This window comes from Lissotriton vulgaris, chromosome 2_1, assembly GCF_964263255.1.
Source record: "Lissotriton vulgaris chromosome 2_1, aLisVul1.2, whole genome shotgun sequence".
Lineage (NCBI taxonomy): Eukaryota > Metazoa > Chordata > Amphibia > Caudata > Salamandridae > Lissotriton > Lissotriton vulgaris.
This window is the reverse complement of record NC_141687.1, coordinates 567,159,235-567,182,787: the sequence shown is the minus strand read 5'-3', so window position 1 is coordinate 567,182,787 and position 23,553 is coordinate 567,159,235.

The window sequence follows — 23,553 nt, the reverse complement described above, 5'->3', positions numbered from 1 at the left end:
ACTCCAAGACGCACCCACGGACCCTTCAGCTGCCACGCCTGCAAGTTCACCTGCATCCGGACCAGCCCCGCACCAGCACCCGCCAAGTCGAACACCAGCAGCACCCACCTCAAGTGCATCCTGCTCAACACCCGCTCCGTCCACAGACACGCCATCGAACTCTGGAACCTCCTAGACGCCACAGCCCCTGACGTTGCCTTCCTCACGGAGACCTGGATGAACGCCTCTTCAGCTCCCGACATCGCCATCGCTATCCCAGAGGGCTACAAGATCGTCCGGAGGGACCGAAACGCCAACCAGATGGGAGGAGGCATCGCCATCATCCACAGGAACACCATCCGTCTCACGACCAGCACCAACAACACCCTGACCAGCGCCGAACACCTGCATTTCCAGATCCACACCAACCCGAACACCACCCTCAGAGGCACCCTGATCTACCGACCCCCTGGACCACGCACGCAATTCAGCGAGGACATCGCCGACTTCATCAGCCCGCATGCCCTCCCCTCCGCCGACTACATCCTCCTGGGAGACCTCAACTTCCATCTGGAGAACAACAACGACCACAACACCAGCACCCTGCTCGACAACCTCGCCAACCTGGGACTCAAGCAACTGGTGTCCACCCCCACCCACCTCGCCGGACACACACTCGACGCCGTCTTCTCATCCAGCACAGACATCGACTTCAGCCACGCCACAGAGCTTCAATGGACGGACCACAGCTGCGTCCACTTCACCTTCAAGAGAACGACGACCCACCATCACCAGCAACAGACCGCCCGCAGAAGCTGGAACAAGATCACAGCAGACCAGCTCGCCACCTCCCTGAGCCAGCACCCTCCTGCCAGCTCAGCGAACCCCAGCCAGGCCGCCGACAACCTCATGAAGTGGATCAGCAACTGCGCGGACGAACTCGCCCCGCTGAGGACCCCGCCTAGCAGACCCGGCAGCAAGAAGGCCCCATGGTTCACCGACGAACTCAAGAGCTCCAAGAAGAACTGCCGAGCCCTCGAGAAAGTCTGGAAAAGGGAACCGACACCGGACAACAGGACCTCCTACAAACTTGCCACCCGGAAACACCACCAGCTGATCCGCGCCGCCAAGAAAACAGCATTCAAGGACCGGTTGGACAACAACGCACACAACTGCAAGGAACTCTTCAACATCGTGAAAGAGCTTTCCAACCCCAGCGCAGGAAACAACGACATCACCCCATCGCAAGACCTCTGCAACTCCCTCGCCTCATACTTCCACAACAAGATCACGGACATACACAGCAGTTTCAACAACCAACCAACGCACACCATGACCGAACAACCACCCCCCCCACCACCACCCTCCACGCCTGGACCCCGATCAGCACCGAAGACACCATCCGCACGATGAACTCCATCCACTCCGGATCACCGACCGACCCCTGCCCTCACCACGTCTTCAACAGGGCCGACGCTGTCATCGCACCCCACCTGCGAGACATCATCAACACCTCCTTCGACACCGCCATCTTCCCTGAGAGCTGGAAACACGCCGAACTCAGCGCTCTACTCAAGAAACCAACAGCGGACCCCACCGACCTCAAGAATTACCGCCCCATCTCGCTTCTCCCGTTTCCAGCCAAAGTCATCGAGAAGACCGTCAACAAGCAGATGGCCGCCTTCCTCGAGACGAACAGATCCCTCGACCCCTCACAGTCCGGCTTCCGAGCCAAACACAGCACCGAGACCGCCCTCATCGCCGCCACCGATGACATCCGAGCCCTGATGGACAATGGAGAAACAGCGGCCCTCATCCTCCTAGACCTCTCCGCGGCATTCGACACGGTCTGCCACCGCACCCTTGTACGGCGCCTCAGCAACATCGGAATCCAGGACAAGGCGCTGGAATGGATCATCTCCTTCCTCGACGGAAGAACACAGAGAGTCCGCCTACCACCGTACAAGTCAGAGGCCTCCGAAGTCATCTGCGGCGTCCCCCAAGGATCATCCCTGAGCCCCACCCTCTTCAACGTCTACATGAGCCCCCTCGCGGCCATCGTACGCAAACACCACCTCAGCATAATCTCCTACGCCGACGACACCCAGCTGATCCTCTCCCTGACCAACGACCCCGCCGCCGCCAGAGCCAACCTGCACGAAGGGATGAAAGAGGTAGCCGAGTGGATGATGACCAGCCGCCTGAAACTGAACTCGGACAAGACGGAGGTCCTCATCCTGGGCTCCTCACCCTCCGCCTGGGACGACTCCTGGTGGCCTCCCGCCCTGGGCACCGCACCCAAACCGACAGACCATGCACGAAACCTGGGCTTCATCCTGGACTCCTCCCTCTCCATGACCAGGCAAGTCAACAACGTCTCCTCGGCGTGCTTCAACATCCTATGCATGCTACGGAAGATCTTCTGGTGGATCCCCACAGAGACCAGGAAGACCGTCACCCAGGCCCTCGTCACCAGCCGACTGGACTACGGTAACGCCCTCTACGCCGGTACCACCGCCAAGCTCCAGAAGAGACTCCAGCGGATCCAAAACGCCTCAGCCAGACTCATCCTCGACATCCCACGATCCAGCCACATCTCCGGACATCTGAGAGACCTTCACTGGCTCCCCGTCAACAAGAGAATCACCTTCCGCCTCCTCACCCACGCACACAAAGCCCTACACGACCAAGGCCCGAGCTACCTCAACAGCCGAGTCAACTTCTACGCTCCCAAACGCCACCTCCGATCAGCCAACCACGCCCTCGCCGCCGTCCCCCGCATCCGAAGAGCGACTACAGGAGGAAGGTCCTTCTCCTACCTGGCCACCAAGACCTGGAACTCCCTCCCGTCCGACCTGCGCCTGACCCAAGACCACCTCTCCTTCAGGAAGAAGCTGAAGACCTGGCTGATCGAGCAGTAGCGGCACCCCCCCCCAGCGCCTTGAGACCCTACGGGTATGTAGCGCGCTTTATAAGTGTCACTGATTGATTGATTGACAACAAGATGGCCGTGCCCATATATGACCGCATGGGTAAGTTCACGGTAGCCGTGGATTTTGCGGACCGTGAGTTCGCTTTCGCACTAATTCGCGTACCGCGAATTCGCAAAATTTGCCCATACTTACAGTGCACACAATGACCAGGCACTCCTCACCAACGCCCTGGCTGCACCACGACACGCACGCTGTACATCTGAGACTCATTTCTTCTTTTGGTGCACACAACGACCAGGCACTTCTCACCAACACCCTGGCCTGTACCATGACACGCACCCAGCGTGTCCGAGTTTCACTTCGTCTCCCCGAGCACACAACGACCAAGCGCTCCTCACCAATGCCTTTGCTTGCACCATGACACGCATCTAGCGCTTCTGAGACTCAGCTTACTCCTGCATGCCCACGATCGCAATGAACAACTTTCAAGGGTCTCAACCTGTAAAAGCATGCACAGACAGCGTTGCTTGGGACTTCTCCGGAAACTTTTATGATCCTGTATTTCCAAACAGGGAGCCAGCTCACTTCGGGCCCATGGGGTTACAAGACACAGCACAAAGCACAGTTTTCGAACTTGTTGTTACTGGTAGCACCCCCAGTCCCTGGTCCCCCAGTTTTTGGCCCCCTTCCCTGGGTACTTCCCCCACTCCCTCCCTTTCCGTAAAAACTCTAGGTATCTCACTCAACAAGCACCTCACCCCCCACACTCAGATCAATTCTGTTGTCTCCTCCTGTTTCTTTGCCCTTCGCACTATACGTAAAATCTCCCGGTTCTTCTCTGTTCCTGCCCTTAAACTTATCCTGATGGCGATGGTTCTGTCCCAGCTGGACTATGGGAACATTGTATATAATGGAGCTCCCGCCTATGCTTTCCATCGTCTCCAGCTAGTCCAGAATCAGGCCGCTCGCCTGATCCATGGCCTACCCAGATTCCATCACGTCACTCCCCTTCTCCAATCCCTACATTGGCTCCCTATTAAAGAGCGGGCTCTCTTTAAATTGGGATGCACTACTTTTCAGGCCTTGGCGGGGACTGCCCCTGACTTCATCTCCTCCGCCATCAGTACTTATTGCCCCCACAGAGAACTCTGCTCCTCTACTAAATGTATGCTCTCTGTCCCCCGGTTTAAGAAAAAGAAATCCGGGGGCCTGAAATTCAGGGTCCTTGCCCCTACTTTTTGGAACTCTCTCCCCTTCCACATTAGATCCATCCCCCCCTATCCTGATTTCCGTAGAGCACTTAAGACTTTTCTTTTCTCCCGTGCTTTTCCATCCTAGCATCTTGCTTCCCCTACTACTCACCTCTGGCTAAGCGACCTCCTAGCGCCATGAAACTGCATGAAGTGCGCTATATAAATTGTTGTAAATTCAAATTCAAATTCTTCAAGCAGGGGGACCCAGTGCCTCCAAGCCCAGTCCCAACAGCCTCTCTCTTGGTTTAAACAGCAAACTGCAGACCAGCCCCAGATCACGAAGCAAGGATCGGTCTTTCCATAGCAGTCTCTTCAGTTGCTCCTTCTTTAGGAGAGGTTCCTCTTGACCACAGAATGGGTCCAAGCCTTTTAAGTCTCAATCCATTTCTGTTTCATTCCAACGTTCAACGGTTTCATCATCATCATCATCATCATCTTAAAGTCTTTATTTCGATTATAAAACCATAAAAGGCATTTACAAACAATAGAAAGTGAGATCATTAAAATTATATTGATATAAATAATTAAAACATACACAGTCAAATGGTTATGAAGGCCATCGCCTTCCATCATAGCTAGGAGTGGGCATAGGGCAGTAAAAGTACTCTAGGGGAAGGACAGGAATACAATCTCGAGCAATAGCATCCCCTGCCCTCTCCAGGATTTGCTGGACCAAACCAGGGGAGCCAAAGCTTAAAACCACACAATCACCCCGAAGTGACTTGCGCGCCCTCCCAATCCAGGGTGCTCGACGTACCATTTTAAATTCTTTAAACAGTTGATTGTTGAGCCCCGTCCTCGAACTCAATAGATGTAAGGCCTTGTTTCTTAATGCTGGCCAGTCCTTAGTTACCAGCGGTGCCAGCTTAGGGACATTACCCAAAACTATAGTGTAGGGGGTGGCTTCCAAAGCAAGATGCAGAGAGGCGGGCCCTTTTCAGCATCTGGTCAACCTGCTAAGTTAAGGGGACAAGTTTGGGATGCCTTTAAAGCAGCCCTGTTAGAGGAGGACCCCCCTGTAGAGAGGGAGTCGAATGGCTAAAATCAGGAGCTGAATCAGGGAAATTTCGTTCTTCGTGGACGACCCCTCTTGCTACCTGTTCTTCACCTCCTCCTTGTAGAGCACCACACCGACCAACTGTCTGTGCTGTAGCCAGAAAAGAGTTGGGGTGTAATAAACCTGTTCTAATTTACTTAATCTACCTTCTATCTGGCTCAATTTATGGGTCAGGGAATCAAGAAGATCGGCGATTCCCTACATCATTCGCTTATAGAGGGAATCCTCAATCATATTAGGGAGGCTGGTGGCTTCTATACTAGATGGATTCGATTGACTACATCCATCATATCCCCTCTGTACTACCTTCCGTTTCACCCCAACTGTAGGCTGAGGAATAGCTTTGGTTGGAACCCGTCCTTTTCTTTTCTTCGAGGGGGGTTCACCTTGACCAGCCTGCAGAGCTTTCTTACCCCTTGTAGTAACCATTAGTGGGGGGGAGAGGACTCCGATGAAATCTGTGAGCCCTAACTTTGCTGACTTAGGACCATTAAGGGGGGGTGTAGGTGGTGGGCCTGCATGTGTTGCCACAGCATTGGGGCTTACCGTCAAGTTTGGGATTGTAGGTAAGGGTTCTAAAGATAACCTTCGCTCGGTTAGTTGGATTTCATGCATCAGAGCTGATTCTGATCTGCCGTGGACAAAAAGGCATCCAGCATTCCCACTACTCCCCCTCCCAGCCCTGATTTGTGCTTGCAGGAGGGCCCCTTCTCCACAGTAGATATGACCCTGATTGAATAAGATAATGTAGTCCCCTAACACCAAAGAGATAATAATAAGCAAATGTACAAATGGTGGCCCAGCCCGGCCCCTACCGGTCTCGGACGGGCTCAGACAGGAACCCTAACCCCCTTTTGGACGCCTCCTGGCACTCAGCGTGCGGTACGCGACGTGCGAGCCGCACAGGATAATGGGTAATGTAGTCTGGTGTCAGGCGTCCCAAATGGCGGGTTTAATGGTGCCTCGCGTTACCAGCAGCAGTGTCCCAGTGGTTGTAACAGGCCAGTAAGGAAATAAAAGGAAACAAGTGGGCTCCTGCCCTGCGGGTGCCCTAGCCTCCTTGTGAACGCCTCCTGGCGCTAAGAGTGTGGTGCGTGACGTGCGCGTTGCACAGGATAATGGGCAATGTAGTCCGTGTCAGATGGCCCAAATGGCAGTTTTCCTGGTGCCTCGCGTTACCAGCAGCAGTGTCTAAGTGGGTCTGGATCCTTAATCACTCAGCAGGAGATGGGTCAATTGGTTTATAGCACCAGTCCAGGCCTTTCACCTCCCCGGCTTCTCCTCCCCTGTTAGAACTGGGGGTCTCTAGTTAGCAATGATATACACCTTCAACCAAATAGGGGCCCTTGCTTCTAAGTCAGGGAAAGGGGATTACACTACTGGATCACCCCTGCTTACCCCCTTGGTAACTTGGCACAAGCCAACAGGCTTATCTCAGAGGCAGTGTGTTATGCATTTGTAAACACATACAGTAATACAGTGAGAACACCACAGATGAACACAACAAAGGTTTTATAAAAATAAGTATTCTTTATATAGACTTAACACAAGACCACAAATGACAAAAATCCACAATACTGTACTTCAAATAGACTTAAAAATGGAAGAAGTCACTTAGTTCTCACAAAAGTACCTGGATGCGTAACACAAAACAAACAAAAGGCTCGCAGAGTTGGAGATGCGTTGGTTCCTTGCTTCAGGGGAGACAAATGTGTCGCACCTCAATGCTTGTGCAGAGTAGGGGATGCGTCTTGGTCCTTACCGGAGAGGAGGTTATGCGCAGATTCTCGTACTGCCGCCCGGTTACGCTGCGGCAAGATTGCGCCTCGGTGGGATGTGACAATCGGGTGCGATACGATATTGAAGACGATGTGTGCACGCCCGGTGGCCGTATGTCAAACTCTGTAACTTTGGATTGCGCCAGGCCCTGCAACACGCTTCTCCCGTGATGTGTTGGGTAACAGCTTTGACCAAGGCACGCTTCTCTGGTGATGCAGCAGTTACCTCTGCAGCAGTGACAGCAATAGCTACGACTGCACCACGTTTCTTCTCGATGCGTCGTGCTTCCAGCTCTCAGCGACACGCTGGCTTCTGCAGACAGAATTCCCTGCAAGGAAATTTAGGGGGGAGCTGATGGTAAAGTCTTTTGTCCCTGAGATTTCAGCAGGAGGCAAGCAACAGCTAAAGCCCTTGCAGTAATATTCTGCTAGATGATGAAAGTTCTTTAAAAGTTCCCTCTCCTCAGCACTGAAGACACCACTGTAGACCAACCCAGCAACATAGCACACTGGCAGGGAGTCAGGACAATTCCCACAGCTTCCTTGGTTCTTCTCCTTGGCAGAGGCTCATCTTGTTGTTCCAGAAGTGATCTAAATTCTTGGGGTCTGGGTCCCAATGTTTATACTAGCAAATCCTTTGTCCTATTAAGGCAGAGGGTCCTGTACCCGGTCCAAACCAGTTCTGTGCAGTCCTGGAGCACTTTGTGTATATGACTCTGCTTTCCTTTGGCAGGATGGGCCAGGGTCATCAGACACACCACAGAAGGTGGAGCCAGCATTGCGAGAGGCAGTAGACGTTGCATGCTAGTCGCCATAACGATTCGGCTCGTCCGGAGCCTTGTTCACATGACAACGTGAAAGTGTATATCGCTCCCTTATGTACGTCACGAAGCCCCTTACACGTGACAGGGGACTTCATAGCCATAGAAGACAGACAATACAGCATCAGTAGTACATTGGTAAAAAAATCAAAACGATTCGTTTTCAATACAGGTTAGAAATGGAAATATACAATAAATAACCACATGGTTGCATTAAAGAAAACCATACTTGATTTAAGACAATAAGCCCTGCATATCCATATGCTTGGAATCCATCTTAAAAATCATCTAATCCGAATCAGGACTAGATGCTTATAAGTGGCTAATTTCATGAGTTGAAATCATGCTAATGAATGAAAACAAACATCAATGCATATAAAACCAATGTAAAGTGCATTATTACCATTGAATTAACTTATCCAATGCTGATATATAAAATTCATATAGGATGTCTGTTAGAATGTGAAATATTGGGATGAATCTCCGAATAATCATCAATGACATGTCTAATGTCCACTACATATCCCTGCAGTTGGATATACATAGAGGGAGTGCAAAAAAGTGCTGAGTGATAAATAGTGCAATACATAATCAAATGTTTAAAAATATATCTAATAAGCAGCAGGAATCAATGCAAAGGGGGTCAGCATGGACGGACTGAGCCCAGTCACGTCCATTGATAGAATCCCTAGTTTTTCAATACTCATATAAATTAATATGAGCATACAGGTGTAAAAAGGTATTCTGTACATAAAAGCGATCTTCACAGGTTATAAGAGAATTTAGGTCACAACACAATAGTTCTAAAAATGCATTACATCACACTTTACAAAAATCATGATGTTGTTGAATAAAACATCCTAAGATAATAAATAGTACATACAAAGATTAAAACCATGATTTCCAAATGATAAAAACAATTTAAAAATAACAGAGAAAACCAATTTCATATATGTACAGGAGTTCGCATTTAGCCATCGATTATCAGACTAAAACTATTATGTGGATGCAAGCATTTGTTCAACTGATCATCCCAACAAAGTATACAAATCCTCAGTGACATTTAAACCTACCGGGGCCTTAGAATCTAAGCGGAGTATGTATTTAGTTTCTAATCTGCAGAGCGCAGCCTCTATGTTGCCCGCTCTCCTGCTTGCAGGGACAGCATCAATCACAAAAAATGTTAGTTCTTTGTTATTGCTTTGATATGCCTCCTTAAAATGGCGCGCCACCAGGTGGGTATTATCTTGATTTGATATTGCCCTCAGGTGCTGTAAAATACGTTTGTGCACCTCTAACTTTGTACTGCCAACATACCTGAGGGCACAAGGGCACTGGAGTACATATATAGCGTACGCTGACTTGCATGTTAGGACCTTGTCAATTTTATGTTTCCTGTCACTAAAACCATCCTTATACGTTTTGGTATTGACCCCATGTGTGCAAGATTTACAAACTTTACATTTGAAAAAAACACCATTGTTTTGAAACCAGGTAGTTTTAGCCATAATTTCAGGATTGGTGTCAACTAATCGGTCCCTCATTGAAGGTGCTCTGTTGAAGGTTAGGGTAACTCTGCGTGGTAAAGTTGGACCTATGATAGGGTCACTAGTCAAGATCGCCCAGTTTTGATTAAAGATCCGATATAAATCGCAATGTTGCTTATTAAAGCCAGTTATGATTCTGAAATCATTGATTTCAGAGGCTTCATTGGGAATCTCTACGCTTGTGATTGACTGGTCATATTTGGCCAAAAGATCCTGTCTCTTCCCCAAGCGTGACTTAGCTATGGCATTGTCGATCATTACCTCAGAGTACCCACGCTGCAAGAATCTAATCTTGCAGGATTTTTGTGCCTCCACTAGTTCTAATTCAGTGCTGCACACTCTGTGTAATCTTAACATCTCCCCATAGGGGATTCTGGCTATGAGATGGTGAGGGTGTCCGCTAACCACATGCAGTATAGTATTGCCGGCAGTCTTTTTTCTATATAGCCTGGTTTCAATCTTGCCCTTGTCAATATTTACTTCAGCGTCCAAAAACGTGACACTCGTCTGACTGATAGTGACTGTGAATTCAAGGTTAAGTTTGTTAATGTTAATAGCATTGACAAATTCCTCAGCTGATTCTTTATCGCCTTGCCATACTATAAACAAATCGTCAATATAACGCAACCAAACAATGATGTTGGAATCCACCTCCTTCTTGAATTGCGTTTTGAGGACCAGTTCCTCCCAAGCACCCATATGTAAACAGGCGTACTTTGGAGAGAAAGTGGCCCCCATAGCAACTTCTTGCAACTATCAGGTTATTGAACATGAAAACATTATTGTGTAAGCATATTTGTAGCATTTCCAAAATCATGGCAGTATGATCATTGTAAAGTTCCTCCCTTTCGGGCAGATAGTACTTTACCACCGCCATGCCATCCTCATGTAAAATGCTGGTGTACAATGCTGATACATCTAGGGCAAGCATCCAGTAGTCATCCTTCCATTCAATAGTTTGTAATTTGAACAGTAAGTCCCCAATATCCTGAACATAGGACTCCAAAGACTTGACTGCCCCCTGTAAGAAAAAGTCTATATAGACAGATGTTTTCTCCAATAATCCTCCCCTGGCAGAGATGATAGGCCTACCAGGGGGATTCTCCATGTCTTTGTGGATTTTGGGAATAAAGTATATCAGGGGCATTACTGGATGATCATTCCTGAGATACTTATACTCATTGTCAGTCAACATGGCTTTCTTTTTCCATTTGGATAGTTTTTGTGATAGTCCATTTACATTGTTTTTATGCTTGCCATATTACAACGTTCATAGTGGTCCCGATTGTTGAGTTAGGAATAAGCTTCCTTATCATACATATGTAAGTCACCACCGCAAACCAAGCTCCAACCCGAGAAACCAATGAGGAAATGCAGACCCAAATTTCGTGCTTCAATCAGGGTGTTTTATTTCTTCAGTCAGCCCGCCGCCATAACGCGTTTCGCTTCCAACGAAGCTTGAACACAAACTTTTGTTTCTGCCCCTTCCGCTTTCCCACGCCCTACACAGAGGATCGCACAGAGCTGGTGGAGTGCGCCGGACATCATTTCATCAACAAAGTTTCAATTAACTGGGCTGCTAGGACAAACAGGCATTGACGGCTCACTTCTGATCATTTATGCTTTTATTAACCATTTCCCCCATTGGTGTAGTGTAGTTCCTATATTCCCAATAGGCTCTGTGCATTGGAATAATATATCCTATAGATATGACATAGGACTTAGGTCAGTAGGTCTCTATCGAATATACTAAACTTAATTGTGAGTGCCAGCTAGCTCAGAGGTCACTGGAAACTTTCTCGAATTCAGAAGAAGGGATTCGTTTCTGACAACCGCATAAACATGACAACTTTGTTTCCCTAGGACTGGAATACCTATCTTCAAAGTTGTGGAAACAATAGATAAGTATTTCACTCAGTCAATCGTGCATGCTTTGTTTTTGCAGAGTTTGCAGAGAAATAGTGAGACAGTCGTTTTCAATAAAAGGTTTATAGAACAGTCTTCTTTCTCATGCAAGAGAGGTGAACTGGTGCAATCGTTAGATAGAATGCAAATTATAATGCGTACAGCAAGAATAGTATTATAAAATAATACTCTAATAGCATTGTATGGCACAGAGGGGAGCTGACTACACGGTGTTGAGTATTTAAAAACTGGAAGTACTGCCAATTACTGTCGCTGAAAAGCCAGCCAAAGAATGGATCATACATGGAACAATCACTCTATCTGTTACAATTTTCCATTTTCAGTATTGCCTAAAACATATACCAGCAGGCACATATGAAAGGCTGGGTAAAGAATACATCAAGACATCCTGGGAATTACCATACACACACAGATGTTGGAGTGTGGGAGGAGAAGTGTTTCTTAGTGGTAGAAAATTGAGAAAATGCACTAAGTGGTTCTCTCCTTTATCAGGGTATTAATTTACACGGGCCTTTGATGGTTCCTCTAACAACTTATCCTGCCACCTGCAAGGTTCTCTGGCTGCGGTGATTGATCCACTTTGTGGCCAACTTTCAAATGGAAGTAACATTATGTTGAACGATCACAGCTGCTGTGGCATGTTGCCAGTGTGGTATTCCATTACCTCATGCTTTCTGGAATTTCCCTATGTCACTCAGTAGAGTGTTAGGTCTTTAGAATGTTTTCCTTTGACTGTCATCTGTTGCTGGCTTGATATGATGAAGACATCTCTTTGCAGCTGTGGTTGTTTAAGCTGTCCTTCTTATCAATAAATCCTGCTTGAACCTACTCATTGTGTAATCCTCATTACTACACAATTATTGGCAACGTTGGGAGCAGTGATTTTATTGAAGGCAGCGTTCACTCGCTTACTCTTCTTCCTATTTTTGACTAAAATCGGATTTTGGCTACTAGAAGAACGTTTTCCTCCCTGCTTATCTACTGCTTATCTACTGAGAGGATTCTCAGTCTTCTGGACAGATCGTGGACTATCATTCATACCTGTCTGATACTTAAACGTGAGCCTGCTCAAACGTGAGTCATTTCTACTTATATTTTATGCGCTCCTCTGTGCCTTTACTTTTCGACCGCATAATCGAGCGGTGTCATCCAATTTCTCAAAGTAAAGACCCTGCACTGTTTATGCGAAGTGTTAATCTGCAATTTAAAGACTTTTCTCGAGCGTCGCTCGAGCGTCTTTCAGCTCCATATTTTTATTTAAAAAACTCACCTCGAGCGCTCCGCCTCTCGAGCGCCTTGCAGTTCATTGCTTTGTGAACTCACGAGGTGTTCAACGAGCGTTCTTCACCCTGCTTCATTGCCATTGTTTGTCAGGAACTTCCCATCAGACGCGTCTCTGCGCACGTCATCGCGCATTGCTGACGTCCTCGGCGGCCATCTTGATTAAGGCTGAAGCATTTTCTTCGTGTTTTCCTCGCTATTCTATCTCCACAGCGTTTTCAGTGTTCCTCTTCACAAAACAACACTTATTAAATAACGCTTATGGTCAAAAACTTCAACAACTATTAAAGAGAGGAAAACGAGTTTTTTTTTTCTGTTTTTTTTATTGAAAATTTTTTTTTTTTTTTTTAAAGCCTTTAGCCATTACTCTAACACATCAAAATTTGAGAATTCTGATCTCCAATTCAGCAAATCTTCTACTACGGTGATTTGCACACCAACTATATTAATTTCTCTAATTTATATTTACAAATGTCTAACATTGCTGCACCACCTCATTTTCTTCAAGTTGCGGGCGATCCTCCTATTGAATGGGATCTCTGGTTTCCCATGTTTATTGCCTACGTGGATGTTTTGGAAAAAGAGGATTGTTCCGCAAAAAGGAAACTTGCACTTCTAAGACATTGCCTTGGTGGAGCAGGAATAAAAGAATTTGATAATTTACCACCTTTGGAAGATGCTGGTGATTTGGATGTGTTTAATAAAGCTTCAAAGCAAATGAAAATCCGTTTTGGTAGACGGATAAATACTGTGATGGAAAGGTTTAAATTTTATTCTCGTGAACAGAAACAGGATGAAACGATAGAGGACTACGTGGCAGCCTTACGCTCTCTTGCTTGCACTTGCTCTTTCGAAACCATATCATATGAGCAAGTTCTCAGAGACCAAATCATGATGAAAACCAAAAGTAAAAAGATCCAAGAAAGACTTTGGTTAGGTACTGAGACTACCCTTGCTGCAGTTGTAAACATAGCTAAGGGTATAGAACACTCTGAAATTTTTGTATCTGAGATTAGAGGGAAAAATTTAAAAACTAATGTTCCAGATGTTGAAGTTGCCATTGTTAAATCCTCTCCGAATACTTTTAATCCTAAACCTGCATTTAAGAAAGAATATGTTAAGAATTTTAATGATAATAAGAGTTTTACCAAGAAAGGTACAGTTGTTTGCTATAGATGCGGTAGCACTAACCATGTTGGCAACTACAAGGGTTGTCCTGCATGGGATAAAGTATGCATCAAATGTAAGAAGAAAGGACACTTCGGTAATGTATGTAGATCTGGTCAAAGGATTAACTATATTTCTCCTGAAGAAGAAGAAGTTTTGAATAGTCTAAATTGTATACTTTCCGTTGATGAATGTATTCAGAATAATTTTCCTTCCTGTACAATTCTCGTGGACGACAAACCTATTGACATTTTTGTTGATTCATGTGCTTGGTACACTATCATTGGCAAGGATATTTTTGAAAAATGTTGGCACAATAGGGAACTCCTCAGTCCAGATATATATCCTGGTGGTTACACAGGACGCAGGATTGCATTGGAGGGTTTCTTTTGGGCTAAATTATTTTTCAAAAACTGGGATGTCAAAGTTAAAGTTTATGTTGCCACTAAGGGTGTTTCCTTACTTGGTTGGCCTCATCAACGTGCCTTAGGTATCAAGTTGGATCCAAATTCTGTTCCACCTGTTTATGTTGAAGAGCCCCGTTATGAAAAACATGTTACTGACTCTCTAGTCAATTTAACTTTGAATACTTCCATTAACCCAGATTTCACTAAGAGTGTACTCGAGAAATTTCCCGAGATTTTTAACGACAAACTTGGGAAATACATTGATTTCAAGCACAAAATTGTTCTCAATGATAATGCTGTTCCTGTCAGACACAGGGTAAGAAATGTCCCTTTAGCTTACAGATCCAAATTGAAGGAAATCCTAGATGATTTAGTAAAAAGGAACATTATAGAACCAATTGAATCTTCCCCTTGGGTTTCGCCCATTGTCATTTCCCTTAAGAGTTCTGGCGAACTTCGCTTATGTGCGGATTTACGCAGCCTCAACAAGGAAATTTGGATTGATAAACACCCTTTGCCAAATATTCACGAGCTAATTTCCGCTTTGTCAGGCGCTACAGTATTCTCCTCTATTGATTTAGCTAGCGCCTATCACCAAGTAGAATTAGATGAAGACTCAAGGAAATTGACTGCTTTTGTCACCCCTGAAGGCATGTTTCAGTATTTACGTATGCCCTTTGGGTTGGCTAGTGCAGCCTCCGTTTTCCAGCGCCTTATGAAAGAACTATTAACAGACTGCAAAGGGGCAATAGCTTTCCAGGACGATATTTTGATTTTTGGGGAAAATCATTCTGAACATGATGCTAATTTATTTTGTGTCTTGGAGAAAGTTCGCTCTAAAGGTCTCACTTTGAAATTTAAAAAGTGCAAATTCAGACAAGACAAAGTTGAGTACCTGGGACACGAAATATCAAGCCTTGGTATCAAACCTAAACTTAATCATGTTCAGAATATTGTCAATGCTCCTTCCCCAAATTCTAAGGAACAATTACTTTCTTTCCTAGGGCTTACTGAATTCTATGGGAAATTCGTTAAAAACTATTCAGATATTGTGCATCCTTTGAGAATCCTTCTAAAAAAGAATGCAAAATTTGTTTGGGGAAAAGAGCAAGAGAATTCTTTTACCATTTTGAAACGCAAAATTGTTGAAGCACCATTTTTGAAGCCTTATTCTGTGGGAAAAGAATGTATTGTCTACGTTGATGCAAGCAATGTTGGGTTAGGGGCTGTCTTGATGCAAAAAGATAAATCTGGCGAGTTTGTTGTCTCTTATGCTTCACGAGCTCTGCGTGATGCTGAGAAGAATTACTCAACTATAGAGAGAGAACTACTTGCTTGCACCTGGGCTTCTCAGCACTTCAGGCAGTTTTTGTGGGGTACAAAGTTTTCTTTAAGAACTGATCATAAACCCCTGATTTCCATGTTGTCTGCCGGTGGTGGAAGGGTTCTCACTGCTCGCTTAGCGAGACTAGCGGCAAAATTACAGGAATACCGTTGTGAGGTTGTTTACATTCCTGGTCGTCTAAATGTTCATGCTGATTGCATGTCGCGTTTTCCAGCCAGCGTAGAAGTTGGTGATAGTTCTGATTGTGATGTTGCATATTCGTTCGCAGATATCAATATAATCTCTGATCAGGATAGTTGTTTAATCCTTTCAGAAAAAAATTGGTCAGAGGCCATGGAGAACGATGCTGTATTGAATCTTGTCAAGCAGTATTTGGTTAAGGGATGGCCTGAAGAAAGGAAGCTTTCTGGTGAGTTGGGGTCATTTTACAAAGTTAAAGATGATCTAATGTTATCTCGAGACGTCATTCTCAGATCAGACAAAATCATACCTCCCACAAGTCTCAGAGAGAAAATTTGCAGCTTGGCTCATGAGGGACACATGGGAATGTCCACCACCAAAAGAAGGATTAGGGAACACTACTGGTGGCCTGGTATTGATTCAATGGTAGATAGCTGGGTCAGGAATTGTTCGCCTTGCTCGTTGAGTGACAAATCTGTAAAGAGTTTGGCTGTTAACACTTCTCCAATTGAGTACGCCAATGGTCCTTGGCGAAGGTTAGCAATTGATATTATTGGACCTTTTAGCTACCAGTCTGGTAAGGAGATGTTTGCTCTAGTCTTAATTGACTACTTCTCCAAGTGGCCTGAACTTAAAATTGTTGAAAAAACCTCCTCTGAGCATGTTATTGAGTTTCTTGATGAGATTTTTGCTAGGGAAGGTTTACCGGAGGAACTTGTCTCTGACAATGGCCCACAATTCATTAGCAATGAGTTTGAGTGTTTTCTCAAGAATTGTGGTATTGTCCACAAAAGAACCTCTAATTATTTTCCACAAGCCAACGGCCAAGTTGAGAGGTTCAACAGAGTCATCAAAGAATCTTGCCAATTAGCTATTAAAAGTGGTTTGAAATGGAAAAAAGCGCTTCAAGCGACTTTATTAACTTACCGGTTGTCCCCCAATTCAGTCACTGGGCTATCTCCTTTTGAACTATTGCGTGGGAGAAAACCAGGTTCTCGTCTTTTTCCATGGTGGCTAAAAGGTGATTCTCCCTACGAGGTAGATTTTAAGGTATTGAGAGAGAAAATCCAGAAGCACCAGGAAAGTATGATCCAACATTCGTCCAAAAAGAAGTACAATACTTGCCGGGTAAGAGTTGGTGATCGAGTGCGTGTTAAAATGGGTGGTTTGTTCAACAAGAATGTGTCCAGATGGTCTGACCCTATCAGAGTCATTGAAGTTTTTAGCAAAGCTGTCAGAGTCGAGGGGGGCAAAATATGGAATTTAAGAAGGATTTCTCTATGCAAACCCCTCGTTACTTCTTCACAAAGAGAAACTCCTACATCTACTTCCCTAGAGAAATTTGTTCCATACAAGCCTCTCTCTGATAGTCCTTGCTCAGTCAAACCTATTTCAGAACAAAATCCTGATTGTTTTTCTGGTACACATGAAGTTTATGACAATTTAGACAATGTGATTGTAAATAATTCTGATGCTATGCTTAGTTCTGAAGGGCCTGCTCCTTGTGTCTCTTTTGACAATCAACCATGTGTTGAGCAGGAAAACATTTCACTGAGACGTAGTGAGCGTATTAAATGTGCTCCTTCAAAGTTTAAAGATTACATTAGAACCTGATTTCTTTTTGTACTTTCTTTGTTTTTTTTTTTGTTTTGTTCTTTTCTTTGTTTTTTTTTTTTTTTTTTCTTCATTTTCCAAAGGGGGGGAGGTGTGTGGTATTCCATTACCTCATGCTTTCTGGAATTTCCCTATGTCACTCAGTAGAGTGTTAGGTCTTTAGAATGTTTTCCTTTGACTGTCATCTGTTGCTGGCTTGATATGATGAAGACATCTCTTTGCAGCTGTGGTTGTTTAAGCTGTCCTTCTTATCAATAAATCCTGCTTGAACCTACTCATTGTGTAATCCTCATTACTACAGCCAGGTTTACCCTATCTAGTAACTGTGTCAGCCAAGGTCACTTGCTGTATGCAAGTATTGTTTCCAAAAACCAAGACAGACCGGGAGTTGCTGTTATGGCCTTCACTGAACATCTCTTCTATACGAATTGATACTTTAAGCAGAATGAAAGCCATTCTTTTACAGAAAACTGTGCCACTGACCTCGGCCAAAGAAACCTATGATCTGCAAGTCTCAAGGACTTCTGCAGAGATACATGCCCTCTGAACTACAAATTGCCCTACACATTATTTGGAAATGTTAAGTCGTATCTTAAACATGTCTGATACGAGTGTTATTGTACATGTATTTAAGACAGTATTTTCTGGACTGGTAGCACCTTTTGAAGCAGTCCTAGGAATATTTCCAAACTTCGTGCACTCTGTGTTTGTTATATTGCCTCTCATTTTGGGACTCGCTGCAGGGATACTATTTTTGCTCCTACTACTGTGATATGGCAAGTCAATCCAGAAGCGCCTCCCAGTTCACCATGGAGACAACTCTACTGGTGATGAAGTGTCGTGAGCGCATCAACCAAACTTTGGGATTAACTCATCTAAGAGAATGGAATACCACATGGTTTATATCATTCAGACCAATTTGGCAAGATTCCATCTTACCTGTTCTACGCTGCCTGCTATGCAGAGAAGAATGAGTGCTTGACACATGTCTGACGCTCCCATCAGTCATGCCAACAGATTTTAATACTTTGCTTGAACCAGTAACGGCCCATGCACTGTGTTGTCCCCAGCGGCTACCAATTCTGATGACGGCATTCATTGAGTTCTCACAGATGCAAATTGCTGATGGTGAGGTACGAGAGGAAACATGCACACAGGTATCATCCACTACGAACATTGCCGTTATCACTAACAGGTGTAGGTGTAGGTATGGATGGACTGTTTAAGTCTTTTATCTTGGCTAACCGAAGACAAGATGTCTATTGGACAGTGTCATTCAAAAACATAATTTGATCTGGGATGATGCAGGCTCTAAATAAAGCTTCTATCCCCTGCACTTGCCAAGCTATTGTGCCCCAGACAGTTTTTGTCTCAATGTTGTCTTTCCAAAAGTCAAAACCTAGTGAAGACAGCTGAGCATAAAAGGCTGCAGAATAAATTTGCTTGGTATTTCTCAGCATATATTTCATTCCTGTCTTTTTAACATTTTTAAAGTAAAATGATTCAGCATTGGGTACATTGAACCCTGAAAAGTATGGAAATTTTCCCAAAAATATTTTTGAGCTACCCTTTGACGGCATAGGACAATGTTCCCATTGGTTATACATCAATACATTTTGTAGGATTTGCAGATTTGTGCAAGAAATGATGACCATAGTGATTTTAACAATACATTTGTTCATATTCTGATGAACCTTCTAAGTATTCATGATTTGTAAATACAGCAGACATTTCTAAGTCTGACGTCATATTATTAACAGTCTCGAAGTCCCAATCATCAGAAAAGGTACTAGATGAAACAAAATCATTCAAGAAAATCTTGAACTGGTGTGAAATCTTCAACAGCTCCGACGGGCAAAAAATGTCATAGTCAGTTCTGTCCCAAGCTATAGCATCCGGTATGGGAACTGCTGTGACCTTCACTGATGACAAGTCTCTTTGTTCATGATGAGATGATTTGTGTGGCTTGAGTAGTAAGTTGATGTTCTTACTTGCTGTGTCCTTTTTAACATATCTTCCATTTAACAGCATTCCCAAAGTTATTACCAGAGTCAACCAAAGTAGAAGAAAAAGCACACCCAACACAATCCAAAGTTCAATTCATGGTGAAACCAGATAAGTCTTTTCCAAGTGATGAAAAAGGTCTGTTGCTTGTTCTTTCAAAGTTCTTTTTACTGGTGTTGTTTCAGGTTCGCTGGGATCCTCAGAAAACTTATCAAAGTTAATGAAATAGCCAGAGGCAGTTCTGTCAATTATTGGGATTGCATCAGGATTCGTTGAAATCGCTGGAACCACTTGATCACTTGATACATTCATGTAGTCTGATGCTACTTCGTTGAAGTCAGATGTTTCTTGACGAACTGTTATTTGGATCTCAAGAGGTACAAGTTCCTTAGCTTTGTTGAATAGACCTTCCTTTCACACTGCAGATTCTTCAAAGGTGATGTGTCTCTCAGTCACCTCTTGAATAGTAGCCAGATTAGGGTGTCTGCTACATTGGCGGAGTCCACTTGGCCTACTGCTTATAATCGGCCACTTGATGTGGTTTGACCAGGTTGCTGGACACAAACCTGTTCTCCTTTTTACCAGCAAGGGGCGGCAGTGATACTGTTCTTGATCCATGGATTGCTAGGACAGGTACTGGTTGTCTGTAAGCAGGCCCAAACTCCTTCTTGTCTGCGAACTTCTCTCTGACTAGATCCCCAAGCTTAGGAACCCAGAAAGGCCTTGCTGGTACGGTCGGTTTCTCTTCAGTGGTGGAAGGCTTCAGGGACACGTTACTTTGTTTTGTTCTTATTTCATTTAAGTCCTGTAAAACAGCCAAACAGTCTTTGATATCAAAGGGTTTTTGGTCTACCACTGAAGTCTGACAATCGAGGTCAGCTACTATCATTTTGGTCCCAAAAAGAAGTTCATATGGAGTGATACCCCCTAAAGAACTTCTTGGCAGATTGTTAAGACTATGTTGGACACTTATTAGATGTTTGACCCACCCGTCACCCGAGCCTAATACCCTAGCTGTTATAGGTTGCTTTATGTCCCGTTTTTTTGGCTCAACTACCGAATTTCCCTCAGGATGGAATGTACTAGAATACCGCAATGCAATGCCCAAATTCGCCATTGCTTCCTTGTAAGCTCGAGAGCTAAACGCAGGACCCTGGTCAGAATGTAGCGTGCCGACTGAGTATGTGAAGTAGTGTGGCTCACTGGTTAGAGGCGGCAGACCCGAGAGCAGAGGACGGCCCGGGACCAGGGTTCGATTCCCGGCGCGGCAGGTTTCTGGACCAGGGTCAGCGGACTCGATAATTCTCTCGCCTCGGTGCCCACTCTGATCAGCGATCACACTCGGCAACTCTGGGCATTAGCTTGCCTCATCTTCACTAACGGCCCCACCAGACCGCCGGGATGCCTGGTCTCACCCTGGAGATACCCATTAAGGGGCCATCTCTCAGGGAAGCCAGGAAGGGTTTCGCAGCGGTCGAAGCGCCTTGGGACCCTACGGGTAAGTAGTGCGCTATATAAATGCCAATACATTTACATTTACATTTACATTTATGTGCTGATAAAGACTCAGAAATCTTTTATAACTGTTCGAGCATCAGCCGAGCGCTGAGGCCACATCCAAATGAACCTTGTCTTACTATTTGTGGGACCGCATTTGTCCACAGGGACGTCTGCGTGTAGAAAGTCTAATGCTGTCTAACAATGGTGTCTGTACTGGGCTGGCTATGCTATACTCAGGAATCTGGTGGCGTTCTGTCCTGCGACCTCTAGTGCAGTCATTGCAATTAACTACAAATGTGTAAATGTGTGCATTCATACCTGGTCATCAGTACATCTGTTTTAAATCTAGTATAGTCTTAGAGATCCCCTGATGTATCAGACCCTCTCCCAAATGTGCTTCGTATATCAAAGCTACTCTATGTCTTCTGTTTGGAATTACCCTATCCCCCACTCCAGGGATTCGAGCAAACGGAACATTGTTCGCATCAGTTGTATACGAGTATTTGGATGGAAACCCTTTCAGTAATGTTTTACCACTGTCTTTGCTTGAAGCATTGACAGCTAGCATTATTTTGCTGTCTATTATCATTTTTGAATGAGTGATTGCAGCTAGGGAAGCCGTTTGCACAGCAGCCTTCGCGGCTTCATCAGCCAATGAATTCCCTGCAACGTGAAAGCCATCACGTTGATGACTCTGCGTGTGTATTACGTGAATGTTTTGTAGTCCTTGTCGTAACTGAACTACTTTTTCCCAAAGCAGTTTATGCTTGATTGTGCCAACTTTTGCATCTTTGTAACCATTTTGAATCCTGTTTTGCAAGTATTCATTGTAAGATTGAACGCAATAATATGAATCGCACACTATGAGTGTGGGGAATTTGCGTTACGTATTCTCAAGCGGCATCTTGAATGCTTGTAGTTCAGCTCGCTGAGCTGTACAATCTCCTCAAGATTGAGTTTTAGTGACCATTGGTCGGAATTTGCCATCTCGCCAACAACCTTTAACGATCGTGCACGCTGCACTATAGGCTCATTTACCCCCGATAGCGGGTTGAGCTGATCCGTCAGTATCAATTATACATTCATACTGATTTAGTGGCAGAATTTCAGTAGGCAGAGGACATTCTTGTTCATATCGTAGAAATGCTTGTGTTTTTAAATATGTACCAAAAACGTATTCAACGTCTGTTGCAGCAAGAGAATTAACCCATTGCATCCTTCTCGGATTTAAAGCTTTTGCATTTGGAAAGCTCACTTTTGTTACTGCCTCTAAGGCAGGTACAGGTGTGACAACCATAATTTGTTTACCCTGTGCGAGGGCTCTCTCTTTTGCTACTAAAGTCTGAACCGCTGTCAGATTTTTTTCTGTTGAAGTGAATTTCATTTCTGCTTGTGTGAACAAATGTGGTTTGTATGCTATTGGAACTTTTTCACCTTCGTTAAAAGTTAAGTGTTGAATCCACATTGTCCTGGAACGATTCGGATCACTAAGTTGCGTACGTTTACGTGTGTTTGCAAATGTTTGTTGCTAACATGTCTGTTTGCAACGAACGCAAAATTTCTGTGTGTTTTTGTGTCCAATTTACTGTTTTGAAATCAGGTTTGATTAATTCGTAGAGAGGTTTAACCCTTTCTGCATAGTTTAGAATGTCTGTCCTTCCGAAATTCAGGAAATCTAGAATCGACTGTAAGTTTTTCAGTGTTTTTGGAGGTTGGAGCAGTGCACATTTCACTAGAAAGTTTGCTGCCAGACTTTTGCCTTCACTTGAAAGTTCATATCCTAGAAAAAGGACGTTTAAATGGGCAATTCTATATTTTTTTTAATTGAATTCGTACCCTTCAGAGGCGAATCTCAATATAATTGTATTCACCCTATTCAAGTGCCTATCCAAGTCATCATCTGTCAGATAGATGTCATCCACATGTAATAAGGCTTCGTCATCATAGGCTTGTAGTAACTCTGTTACTCTGGCTGAAAATAACCCTGGACTGTTCTTGAATCCCTGTGGGAGACGACAGAAGTGACGCTGTGTCCCCATAATTGAGAAAGCGGTCAAATACCTACTTTCTGGTGCAATGTTTTGACAGAAAAAAGCGTTAGAAATATCTATTGTGGTTTTATACTTTTTACGCACAATGTTAATCATTAATGCTGCACTGTGTGCATTTTGCACTGCAAAAGTTTTGCAACAAGAGTTTAGATGTCTGTAATCCAATACTAGACGATACGTATTGTCTGGCTTGAAGACAGGAAACAAAGGATTGTTTATTGACCAGGTGCATGTTTCAATCACCCCTTGGTGTTCAAGTTGATTTAATAACTCCCTGACCTGTTTTTTAGCTTCTTGCTTAACTGGGTACTGCCTTTGTGCAGTTGGTTGAATTTTTAATTGGATTTTATGGTGAGGCGAGTCCTCATCCCCTCCTACATGAGTTTTGTTTAATGCAGGAGTTTGGGCAACTGCCCATTTCCTGGCATAAGTATATTTTGGATGGATAGGAATGTGGTTGAAAAAGGCTCGCATAATGATGTCTTCTCCATGTGGGCACTGACAAATTTTGGTGGTCAGTCTTGTTCAGCTTGAAGAATGTCATAACCCTTAGAAAGTCACTCCCAAAAGAGTGCTCTCACTTTTCTTGGTATGTCCCCCTCTATCCGGAGTGTTATTTCATATAACTTATGTGGACAACAAACCCTGGTATCTGCAGTTTCCACTTGAATGAATTCATTCAAGTCCACTGTCTCCAGATGATCCTTCAA